This window comes from Mustelus asterias, unplaced genomic scaffold, assembly GCF_964213995.1.
Source record: "Mustelus asterias unplaced genomic scaffold, sMusAst1.hap1.1 HAP1_SCAFFOLD_79, whole genome shotgun sequence".
NCBI lineage: Eukaryota > Metazoa > Chordata > Chondrichthyes > Carcharhiniformes > Triakidae > Mustelus > Mustelus asterias.
In genome coordinates, this window is record NW_027590137.1 from 330,808 (window position 1) to 343,666 (window position 12,859).

Sequence of the window (12,859 nt, forward strand, 5' to 3'; positions counted from 1 at the left end):
TCTCACTCACACCAGTGAGAGACCGTTCAAATGCTCTGACTGTGGAAAAGGATTCAAAAGCTCTGGAGAACTGGTGTCCCACCAGCGCACTCACAGTGAGGACAGACCGTTCAGCTGCTCTCACTGCACAAAGAGGTTTAGAACATCATCCCACCTGCGCGTACACCAGCAAGTTCACACCGGGGAGAGACCATTCATCTGCTCTGTGTGTGGGAAGGGATTCACTCATTCATCCAGCTTGCTGAAACACAAAGTCACTCACAGCAATGAGAGACCGTTTAAATGCTCTGACTGTGGGAGCGGATTCAAAAGCTCTCAGGAACTGGTGTCCCACCAGCGCATTCACACTGAGGAGAGACCGTTCAGCTGCTCTCACTGCACAAAGAGGTTTAGAACATCATACAACTTGCGGAGACACCAGCGAGTTCACACTGGGGAGAGACCGTTCACCTGCTCTGTGTGTGGGAAGGGATTCAATCATTCATCGAACTTGCGCGCTCACAATCTCACTCACACCAATGAAAGACCATTTAAATGCTCTGACTGTGGGAGTGGATTCAAAAGCTCTCAGGAACTGATGATCCACCAGCGCATTCACACTGAGGAGAGACCGTTCAGCTGCTCTCACTGCGCAAAGAGGTTTAGAACGTCATCCAACCTGCGGACACACCAGCGAGTTCACACTGGGGAGAGGCTGTTCACCTGCTCTGTGTGTGGGAAGGGATTCACTCAGTCATCCAGCCTGCAGAAACACAAAGCCACTCACTCCAAGGAGAGCCCCTTTAAATGCTCTGCCTGAGAGGCCGGCTTCAGAAGCTCTCAGGAACTGATGATCCCTGAGCACATTCACACCGGGGAGAGGCCGTTCAGCTGCTCTCACTGTTGAAGGAGGTTGAGAATATCATCAACACTGCTGAAACAGCAGTGAGTTCACACCGGGGAGAAACCATTCACCTGCTCGGTGTGTGCGAAAGGATTTACTCGGTTATCCAGCCTGCCCAGACACAACATCATCACACCCAGGAGAGACCCTTTAAATGTGGGCGTGGCTTCAAAAGCTCTCGGGAACTAATGTCCAACCAGTGAGTTCACACCAGGCAGAGGCTGGTTACCTGCTCTGACTGGGAAGGAATTCACTCAGTCAGCAAACTTGGTGAAACACCAGTGAGTTCACAAGTGATTACAGTTCTGGGATTATTCTTGTGAATCTTTCTTGCTCCTTCGCCAGTGCCTCTATTTCCTTTTTCTAAATGGAGATCACAAATAGAACGTAGAACAGTACAGCACAGGAACAGACCCTTCAGCCCACCATGTTGTGTCGAACATGATGCCAAATTAAACTATTCCTTTCTGCCTGCCCTTGGTCCATATTCCTCTATTCCTTGCATATTCATGTGCTTATTTAAAACCCCCTTAAACGCCCCTATCGTATCTGCCTCCACCACCACTCCTAGCAGCGCATTCCAGACACCTACCACTCTCTGTGTAAAAACACTTACCTCTCACATCTCCTTTGAACTTTCCCCGTCTCACCTTAAGTGCATGCTCCCTGGTATTAGACATATCAACTCTGGGGAAAAGATTCTATGTCTCTCATTTTATAGACTGCTATCAGGTCTCCCCTCACCCTCCACCGCTATCGAGAAAACAACCCTCGTTTGTCAGTCGCTCACACTCTCCAATCCAGGCAGCATCCTGGGAAACCTCTTCTGCACCCTCATCAAAACCTCTGCGTCCTTTCTGTAATGTGGCGACCAGAATTGAGCGCAATATTCTAAGTGCAGCCCAAACAAAGTTTTATAAAGCTGCAACATGGCATGCTGACTCTTGTACTCAATAAAGGCAAGCATGCCATCTGCCTTCTTTACCGACTAAATATTTGTGTGGCTAATTTCAGGAAGCTATGGACTTGAACCCCAAGATCCCTCTGTACATTAACTGTTTACTTATCCTTAATATTTGATCTCCCAAAGTGCAGCACCTCACACTTGCCCGGATTAAAATCCATCTGCCATTTCTCCGCTCATATCTGCAGCTGATCTACATCCCACTGTAACCTTTCACAACCTTCTACATTATCTACAACTCCATCTAGTTTTGTGACATCTGCCAGCTTGCTAACCCACCCATCCACATTTTCATCCAAGTCATTTATATATATCACAAATAGCGCAGGTCCCAGTACGGATCCCTGCAGAACACCACTAGTCATGGACTTCCAGCCAGAAAAACACCCTCCACCACTACTCTCTGACTTCTATGGGCAAGTCAATTCTGAATCCAAGTGGCCAAGTCACCGTGAATCCCATGCATCTTAATCTTCTGGATGAGCCGACCATGAGTGACCTTGTTGAAAGCCTCACTAAAATCCATGTACACAACATCCACTGCTCTACCCTCATCGATCACCTTCGTCACCTCCTCGATAAAATCGATCCAGTCAGTAAGATGTTGACGGTGCTCCCACTGCAGTCCTGTGATGAAAATATAGACTGGTTGGTGAAATGTAGATAACAGGTAGAATTGATATCTAATGAGGACTTTATACTTTAGAATTGAATACAGGGCTCATTGTTACTAACGGGGAAAGAAGGGTTAAAACCCTTACCCAGAACCCTTTTCACACACACGTGGACATCTCTGAATCTGACACACACCAAATGGAACGTTACACAAGGGGCTGGAATTCACTGGAATTTCTTAACAACCTTTCAATAGAAATGTCCTGGTACCGACTGTGACAAAGGACACAACAGACAGCAAGAACCAGGAGGAACCTTTAACACAGAGAATGTTAATAACCTTGTTCAGGACACCGGTGCCAGGCACAGGAGGATCCCAGGAAAAACGGAACATTTAATTTCTGTGTTTCACAATTCTAAATGACTGATTCTTTAACATAGGAATGTTTAAAAACAGCATTGTGATATTCCAAGGTCAGTGTGTCTGGGAAAGGGACACACTGATGTGTTTTTATTTTAAACAGGAGGATCCATTGAAAAGCAGCTCTGGACGATACGAGCACCTCCTGACCTACTTTCAATTCATTTCAAATCACCCATCACTTTCCGTGGAATATTCTTTATTCTTCCCTGGGATGTGGACACTGCTGGCAAAGCCCCAGCACACGTTGCTCATCTCCTAATTGCCCCTGAACGGAGTGACTTGCTCAGTCATTTCAGAGGGGCAGTTAAGAGTCACCCACATCGCTGTGTGGGTCTGGATTCACACATAGGCCAGACCGAGTAAGGATGGCAGATTTCCCTCCCTAATAGGGAGCATTAATAGGGTGAACTGGATGGGTTTTTACAACAATCGATGATAGTTTCATGGTCACCGTTTCTGAGACTAACTTTATATAATTCCAGATTGATTCACTGAATTCAAATCCCACCGGCTGCCTGTCCCCGGATCCTTTGCTGGGTCTCTGCATTACTCGGCCAGTGACATTCCCACCACCTCCCCCTGAATGGAATATTCCACACAACCCTTAGTTAAACAGGAAGGAGAAAAGAGAAAGGCTTTGACCTTTGGATGACCTCATCACCAACTACAGAAACTTAAAGCTGACCATTCTGTAAAAGTTTATAAACTTTATTTTTATAAAACACAGAGTAAGAAAAAGGTGAAAAGTAACGATGGACGTTGTGACTGACATCAGAAACATTGATTGACCGGATAAACACTCACTACATCACAGAGCGATCCTCAACCATTAAAGAATTGACCCACAATAAGGAATGAGAGAGCCTTATAAAAAGGGGCAGGAGTTTACACAGAGAGGTGACACCCACAGCTGCTCAGGATGTTGGAATTCAGTTCAGGAAGGGGATAAAATGAGAAGCTTTTGTGATTCAAGACAGAAGTATTAAACAATCTGGAATCAGTGCTTCTCGAGCTTGCTGACCAGCCGAACACTTCAATTAATCTCATCATAAAAACCCCCAGTGTAAATAACATGGATTTGACTGACAAATGTTGAAGTGTTGATTTAGACCCACAAGTTTTGACTTCCCATTTGAGCCTGGGGCACCTTTCTGTCTCTCTGTTGCTCGTGTCAATGACAGCCAGGCGATGGAGCTGAGGGCTGAATTTAGCTGAGAATAACAGGCCTGCATGTCAGTTGGGAAACTGCCCTGGGCGTTGCACTAATAGAGAGACAGGAAGCTGCTGGAGAACTGACTGGGAAATGGACCTCCATCCAATCAGGGCACCGGAGGAGGTGACCAGGGCTGATGGTGATGTGACCCCCGGGTTCAGTGTCCCTGTGTCCAAAGCGGGGAGTCACAGGAACAGGGGACAGAGGAGCTGAAGAGAATCCAGTTGTGTCCAGAACATTGTGAACATCCTTTACTCTGGTTGTCTTTGATCCTCAAGTCATTTTCTGTTTGTTTTAACCATGTTCTGTTTCATCAATAAACTTCTTTCAGTAAAATTATTTGAATTTTCTGGACTTTTCCTGATGAGATTGATGCACTTTAGGGAAAGTGGGTGAGAGGGGTTGGCAGGCTCTTTAACAGAAAGTGAGTCCCTCTGAGGTAATTGGCAAAGGAGCCAGAGGGGGAGATGAGATTTTATTTTTGACTCAGCGATGTTAGAAAATGGGGATCAGGGAGTCAATTAACCCTTTCTCCCCTTTTCCCAAACTCTGAAATGATTGCCAGTGATAACCCTTATTGGTGGCGGTGGTTAGATTTTATTCAGTATCAATAAGAGCTGACACTGTCTAATGTCTGAGCAGTCGTATCAAAGTGCAGCAGCATTACCATTACACTCTGGGTAGAAGCAGCATCTCCACGGAAATGCTCCCTGCTCTGCCCCAGATGCCATGGCACCAGTCAATGCAATATGTAAAACCTCGACTAATCTCTGTGCTCGGGGAATCCCTTCTTATACTTTGTTACATCACAAAGTCTATGGAGACTGATTTATCCTAATCATTGCCCAGCTAACATTTGAACGGACCAATTAGAAAACGTGTCATTGAACCATCTATACCTGTCCAAGCCACGACAAACTCTCAAACAATTGTCTTCCCACGCTGCGTCCCTGGTACAGGGAGTCAGCATTCCCATGCCAAGCAGTGAAAACATGGTGGCCGTGACACCCAGGTATCATCCAGGATTCAAGGCACTCCTGTTTTCTCTGTCCTCTGGGAGCTGTTTATCTCCCTGTTCCCACACAGCAAGTCGTCTGTTCTCAGCTCTGCTGGATTTCTGATAAAGTTTGGCTCCTTTTACACCTTTCGGATCAACAAACCATTTGGTCAATGACCCAAACCACAATTTCCCATCCTGTCACCTGTCAACCATCCTTACCCAGAGCGTAATCATAACAGGGATAAAAACAGGAGAAATGTAACAAGCAAATTCAAAATCAAGGCACAGCCAGTTATAGAATTTAATTTAATGTTCACTAGTCAAAACCCGAAGTAGGGAGTTCCCCAGGATTCTTACAGTCCACACCTTGAGGGGGGAGGAGAACTCTCTCTCTGACCCCTCACTCAATTTCACTGTTATTTTCCAGTTCTGTTCTGGTCCCGCCTGGGGAAACATCTACTCAATCTTTTCTACTCCTGAAGGAGCGCTGTGAGTTCTCAGTTACTAGTCCATAAGGACAGATGCTTCAAGCAACAGATCAAGCATGGATGTAAAAGTTTCCCCAGCTCTCTCTTTACCCCTATCCAACTTGTTGACACTTTGTAATCAGTATTATTTCTCCCAAGACCTGAATTGTCCCAATCTATATTATTTTTGTGAGCATGTGCAGTGTGTTTAATTGGACCCTGATTGTTTTGAACTCAGTTTCTCTCTGGAGTGTCAATGCCTTGATGATGTCACAATGTTGTCTCAATCCCCTGGCCACATTAACCATTTCATCTCCTGCTGTGTCTCAAGTAGCTGTGTGTGTTTGGGACCCGCTCTTCACTCCATCTCACCATGAATTTAGGCTTGCTATTTTTCACATGTAACAAATCACATCTGCACACTCACTCCGGTGTCCCAAAATCATGTCACACATTCTTAACTCTCAGATGTGTTGATGAAAAGATCAATATGTCTGTCTTTCTTATCTTCTCCTGTTATAGTGCTGATATTTCATATAATGGCTGGGCTTTCAAATGTGGATTTCTTTTTAACAGAGTTCATGGACAATGATAAAAGTTCCAAGAGAAAGTGATCCACCTCTTCATCCCATCCCACGTTTTAGAGGTGTTGATGGAAAGGAGGTCATTGATATTGTGAAATATCATAAGAATAAAAAATCTACCAATTCAGACAATACTGAGATGTCAATCATTAAGCAGGTTATTGATTGTGGAGTAAAACCATTGACACATTTGCATCCGGTCTTTTCAAACTGGGCTATTTCCCTGTAAAATGAAAATAGACTAAGTTACTCCATGGTTTAAAGCTGGTGGTAAACATAGAAGAAACCCTACAGTGCAGAAAGAGGCCATCTGGCCCATCGAGTCTGCACTGACCACAATCCCACCCAGGCCCTACCCCCATATCCCTACACGTTTACCCGCTAATACCTCTCACCTATGCATCTCAGGACACTAAGGGGCAATTTTAGTGTGGCCAATCAACCTAACCCGCACATCTTTGGACTGTGGGAGGAAACCGGAGCACCCGGAGGAAACCCACGCAGACACGAGGAGAATGTGCAAACTCTACACAGACAGTGACCCAAGCCGGAAATCGAAACCAGATCCCTGGAGCTGTGAAGCAGCAGTGCTAACCACTGTGCTACCGTGCCGCCCCAAACAACAATGCCCAACGTGGGGCTCGAACCCACAACCCTGAGATTAAAAGTCTCATGCTCTACCGACTGAGCTCGCCGGGCATATTATACTGCATGATTATACTAATTACAGGAGAGTGTCTTCACTTTTCTCATTTTTCAGAGAAAAGAGAAGTCATTTGCTAAATGGTCTGATCATTCCATTCCTCGATGTAACTCACTGTGTAATAGTCAGACCAAGTTGGTCTATCTCACTATCACTGATGGAATTTGTGGAGAAAATGACGAATGCCGTGGACAAAAAGACAATTTACAATCGAGGTTTTTACTGATCTTACACAGGTTTTGATACAATTGACCATGGAATATTACTTAAAACACTGGAAACATAAGGGATTAGGGGAGTAGTGAATAAGTGGCTCAGAAGTTATTTGGAAATCTCAACAATTTGTAACAGTCGATGATGTGAATCAGATTTTGTGAATATTCTGTGTGGAGTCTCACAGGGATCTGTTTTGGGCCTTCAATTGTTTATTTTATATATTAATGACATTTGGAATGTATCAAAGTTATTACAATTTGTTTTGTTTGCAGATGATGCCAATACTTTTTATTCTGTGTGGGATCTTCAAGAGCTTATTGAAATTGTTAGTGCTGAATTGGAGAAAACAAAAATATTGTTTGTCAAAAATGAATTGTGACCGACTCTGAGTGGAACGAAGTTGATGTTATTTGGTGAAGTAAATCCCTTGGTTAATATAATAAACAATGTCAACATTTACAAAAATAGAAGAGGGGTCAGACCCCTCTGATGAAGGGTCATCTAGACTCGAAACGTTGGCTCTATTCTCTCCCCACAGACAATGTCAACATTTATTTATTCATGGGATGTGGGTGTTGCTGGGACAGCATTTATTGCCCATTCCTAATTGTCCTTGATCTGAGAGAGCAATTAAAGGTAACCATGTTGCTGTGGATCTGGAGTTACATGTTGGTCAGACCAGATACGGTTGGCAGATTTGCTTCCCTAAAGGACATCAGTAAACCAGATGGGCTTTTATGACAATCGACAATAGTTTCTAATCATCATTAGACATTTAATCCCAGATTTTCATCTAATTTATATTTCACCATTTGCCACAATAGGATTCGAACCTGGGTCCCCGGAGCATTACCCTGAGTCTCTGGGTCACTCGTGCTGTGACACTGCCACTACACCATCGCCGCCCCAATATGGAAATATAGTTCTGGGTGTTCTCCTGGACCATACCTTTTGTTGGAAACCACATATACAATATATTAAAACAAAATAATCAAAGAGTATTGAAATTCTGAGTAAAACTAAATTTATATTGGATCCGCAGTCATTGTATATTTTGTATTGTTCATTTGAGATGATTCTTCAGAGGTTTGGGGAAACGTTGTAAAGCATGAATATTTGGGCGACATGGCGGCACTGTAATTAGCAGTGCTGCCTCACAGTGCCAGGGACCCAGGTTCAATTCCTGGTGTGGGTCACTGTGTGGAGTCTGCACATTCTCCCTGCGTCTGCATGGATTTCCTCCGGGTGCTCCAGTTTCCTCCCACTGTCCAAAAGACATGCTGGTTAGGTGCATTGGCTATGCTAAATTCTCCCTCAGTGTAGCCGAACAGGTGCCGGAGTGTGGTGACTGGGGGATTTTCATTACCTTCATTGCAGTGTTAATGTAAGTCTACTTGTGACACTAATAAATAAATTCAAACTTTAACTTTATTAATCTGATCTATATGTTACGGAAAAAAGCCAAATGAATGGTACTAAAGTGAATTTTCAAGAACTGAGCAACAAATTATTTATAAAATGTCCAGGTTTTGAAGTTTAGGGAGTCAGTTGAACTGAAAACTGCAATGATTTTGGATGAAGCAAAAAATGAATCATTGCCTGAAAATTTGCAAAGAAACTGTTGACTTTAAGGGATGATGATCATGAATTAAATAGAAAAAAACAAGTTTAAAACATGTTATGTTTGTACAACTTTGAAGTCTGTGTATATTTCAGTTTGTGGATGAATCTTTGGAATGCTTTGGGTGAAGATTTGAAAATATGTGTAAATACAGTTTTAAAACAATGTAAAGCTTCAAATGTTCGTTTATATGAAGTCATGGAATAAAATAATGGTATTATCTATGAGTTTAATAGAGATACTATTTGAATAATCAGAACATGATAATGAGAAAATGATGTGACTGGGAACTGGAAATGATGAAGTATTTGATCTGTATTTGTGAAAAGAAGTTGAGATTTATAAGTTTGTACTTTTTCCGAGTCCTTTTTGATCAGGTGTTTATTTTATTTCTGGGCAGTGCAATATAGTATCTTAGTGCAGCACGGTGACACAGTGGTTAGCACTGCTGCCTCACGGCACCAGGGACCCATGGTGAATTCCCGGCTTGGGTCACTGTCTGTGCGGAGCCTGCACGTTCTCCCCGTGTCTGCGTGGGTTTCCTCCGGGTGCTGCAGTTTCCTCCCATAGTCCGAAAGACGTGCTGGTCAGGTGCATTGGCCATGCTAAATTCTCCCTCAGTGTCCCCAAACAGGCGCTGGGTTGTGGCAACTGAAGGATTTTCACAGTAACTTCATTGCAGTGTTAATGTAAGCCTGTTTGTGACACTAATAAATAAATAGACTATTATAGTGTCATGTTCAAAATAAAGAAATCAGTTCAGTGTAACTTAGGTAAGGGGCCCATTAACTACTCCACAAGAGACCTCGTACCTTTACCATTTCTTATCTCAACCCAAACCGATCCTTCATCCTGATCTTTCAGGCTAAGGTGGTAGCTCTGTACTGAACTAATGTCATTGTTAATTAATGGGAGATCCTGTCACCTTTTCCGAGCATTCCATTATGTCAAATACCCTTCAATATTTAGATCCCAGCCTCCGTGACATTTCAACGAAGTCTCTGTAATGTCTATCAGGACACACACATTTATCTCTATTCGTGTTGACAATTCATCCTTTTTGTTATAAATGCTGTGTGCATTTTTAGAGATTCAATAATCTAATAGGGATTTAACGTGAAACCTCTTTACCAGCGAGTGGTGAGAATGTGGAACTCACTACCACAGCGAGTGGTGAAACTGTGGAACTCACTGTCACAGCGAGTGGTGAGAATGTGGAACTCACTACCACAGTGAGTGGTTGAGGTGAACAGCATGAATACATTGAAGGGGAAGCTGGATGAGGGATGGAGAAAGAAATAGAAGGATATGCTGATGGGGGAGATGAAGAGGGATGGGTGGAGGCTCATGTGGAGCATAAATACTGACACAGACCAATTGAGCCGACTGGCCTGGCCCTGTGCTGTAGACTCAATGGAACAGAGACAAATGTATTTATTTCAGATCTACCTGTAGCGTTAGGAAAAACACTATTTACTGTGAAGGATTAAATAAACATCCTTCATCAGCTTTAGTGGATCATTTCAGTGGAAATGTGCTCTCCCAGGCTCAAAGAGCATCAGCCCACTGGAAACAAAGTCATGAGACCGGCCAGTCCAGCAGAAAGAAACCCTCCGACCCTCCCATTTCATCACCTGTCAGAATGAACATGGTTCAGTCCTGGGTGTGATTAACAGCAGAATCCAATGCTTGGAATCGCTTGTGAATTCGCTGGTGCCTCAGCAGGTGGGATGATCGTGTGAATCCCTTTCCACATTCATTGCAGGCAAACGGCCTCTCCCCAGTGTGAAGTCGCTGGTGTGTCAGCAGGTTAGACAATCGACTGAATCCCTTCTGACACACAAAGCAGTTAAATGGCCTCTCCCCTGTGTGAACTCGCTGGTGTGAAATCAGGTTGGACGAATCACTGAATCCCTTGCTGCACATTGAGCAGGTGAATGGCCTCTCCCCGGTGTGAACTCGCTGGTGTGTCTACAGGCTGGATGCCTGACTAAATCCCTTTCCACACAGTAAGCAGGTGAACGGCCTCTCCCCAGTGTGAGTTCGCTGGTGTGAAAACAGGTTGGACGAATCACTGTATCCTTTACCACACTCAAAACAGGTGAAGGAAGCCTCCCCAGTGTGAAGTTGCTGGTGTCTCAGCAGGTTGGCGGAGTTAGTGAATCCCTTCCCACACACAGAGCAGGGAAACGGCCTCTCTCCGGTGTGAACTCGCTGGTGTGAATACAGGTTGGATGACTGAGCAAATCCTTTACCACACATGGAGCAGATAAACGGCCTCTCCCCAGTGTGAACTCTCTGGTGTGTCTGCAGTGTGGATGAATCGCTGAATCCCTTCTCACACATGGGGCAAGTGAATGGCCTCTCTCCATTGTGAACTCGCTGGTGTGTCCGCAAGATCGATAACCGAGTGAATCCTTTCCCACAATTGGAGCAGGTGAATGGCCTCTCCCCGGTGTGACTGCGTCGATGAATTTCCAGCACTGATGGGGAACGGAATGACTTTTCACAGTCCTCACATTTCCATGGTTTTTCCATGATCCGTGTGTCTTTCTGTCTCTCCTGCAGTTTTCACAATACATGCACTGGAACACCGTCACTCGGGTCGCACGGGCCTCGATGCTTTTCTGTTCACACCAATGGTTCACCCAATTCAAACAGCTATACGTTTCTTCTTCCAGATTCAAACCGATGACATTCAGCTGCCATGAATTGAGTGACTGTTAGATCTTGACATTTCTATCAGTAAATCCTCTCCTAATATCCTGTAAAAAGAATTTACAAAAGTCATCACTGTCAGAACAAGATAGAAATTCAGATCAGACAATTCTGATTCATGTGGAACTCTGCAAAGGATGTCAATATCTTTAAGAGAGAGAGAAACCTGGGCCAACCTTTCCAGAGTCTGCAACCTCCCTCGATTCACTTCCTTTCCCTTCAGTTGCTGCAAGTCCCCAATTTCCCCCAGAATGAGAAAAGAAATGAAAAGGGGGAAACATTGATTTCCTCCCAGATGTTGCCCAGAAGAGGGAGTTTCACTGAGTCTGAATCTGAATCAATCGAGCTTCCGCATTGTGACGTCCACAATGGAGCCTGCCTGAATGAGCCAATAAGAATCAGTCTCTTCCGCAATGACGTCATGGTGTTCCAGTGCGCAGGCCCGGGCGCGCGGACCCGGGAGCCCCGCCCCCACCCATTGTTCCCTCTCCCCCTGCACCTCTTCCAGGCAACCGGCTGGCGGCTCCGGCCAGAGCGAGAAGCCGCTCGGTGATCTCCCCCTCCCCCCTGCCCGGGGATCGCGCATGTCCAAGGGCGAGGGGAAACTGCGCATGTGCGAGGTAGCCCGCCTCCTGACCTAGGGTGTTGACCAATGGGAAGAGTTGGAGGACCGGAAGGACTCTGGTCCTCCAGCCAATCAGGTCTTTGTGACAGTCAGATTGAGCTGCACACAGACTGAAACTTCCTCCTGTCGGAAGGGAGTTATTTGAGATGATATGGATTACAGCTTCATATCCCAGATGAAGCGAGGTACCTAAGTATGTTTTATTCTCCAAACAAGCGATCAGATGACATCGAACTCTGGCGGATAACTAATTTATCACTTATTTCCTTAAAAGAGGCCAACATCTAGCTCTTATTTTGTACTTTGATTTTTGTTCAGGTTGTTCCCCCTCCTTTTGGGGAGCTGCCCCTTTTACTTTGTCCTGATTTATGTTGAGTTTGTTCATTTGTTTTGACCTAAAAGAGGCCAACATCTGTGAGTTTCTTTTCTCATTCTGGGGGAAATTGGGGACTTGCAGCAACTGAAGGGAAAGGAAGTGAATCCAGGGAAGCTGCAGACTCTGGAAAGGTTGGCCCAGGTCTCTCTCTCTCTCTTAAAGACATTGACATAGAAACATAGAAGGTAGAGTAGGAGGAGGCCATTTGGCCCTTCGAGCCTGCTCCGCCATTCATTATGATCATGGCTGATCATCCAACTCAGTAGCCTAATCCTGCTTTTTCCCCATAACCTTTGATCCTATTCGCTCCAAGTGCTTTATCCAGCCACCTCTTGAATACATTCAATGTTTTGGCATCAATTACTTCCTGTGGTAATAAATTCCACAGGGTCACTACTCTTTGGGTGAAGAAATGTCTTCTCAAATCCGTCCTAAATGGTCTACCCTGAA

At 44.7% G+C, this 12,859-nt stretch overlaps 2 protein-coding genes and 1 non-coding gene across 3 annotated transcripts in view; 2 read left to right on the forward strand and 1 right to left on the reverse strand.

Moving 5' to 3' along the window:
- LOC144483842 (uncharacterized) overlaps positions 1 to 12,859 on the forward strand; it is a 156,762-nt gene that overhangs the window by 114,277 nt on the left and 29,626 nt on the right. The window lies entirely within an intron of this gene.
- Positions 1 to 12,859, forward strand: part of LOC144483836 (uncharacterized) — a 284,619-nt gene that overhangs the window by 2,724 nt on the left and 269,036 nt on the right. The window lies entirely within an intron of this gene.
- On the reverse strand, positions 6,777 to 6,849 carry trnak-uuu (transfer RNA lysine (anticodon UUU)). The gene has a single exon. It is a non-coding gene; the product is annotated as a tRNA-Lys (tRNA).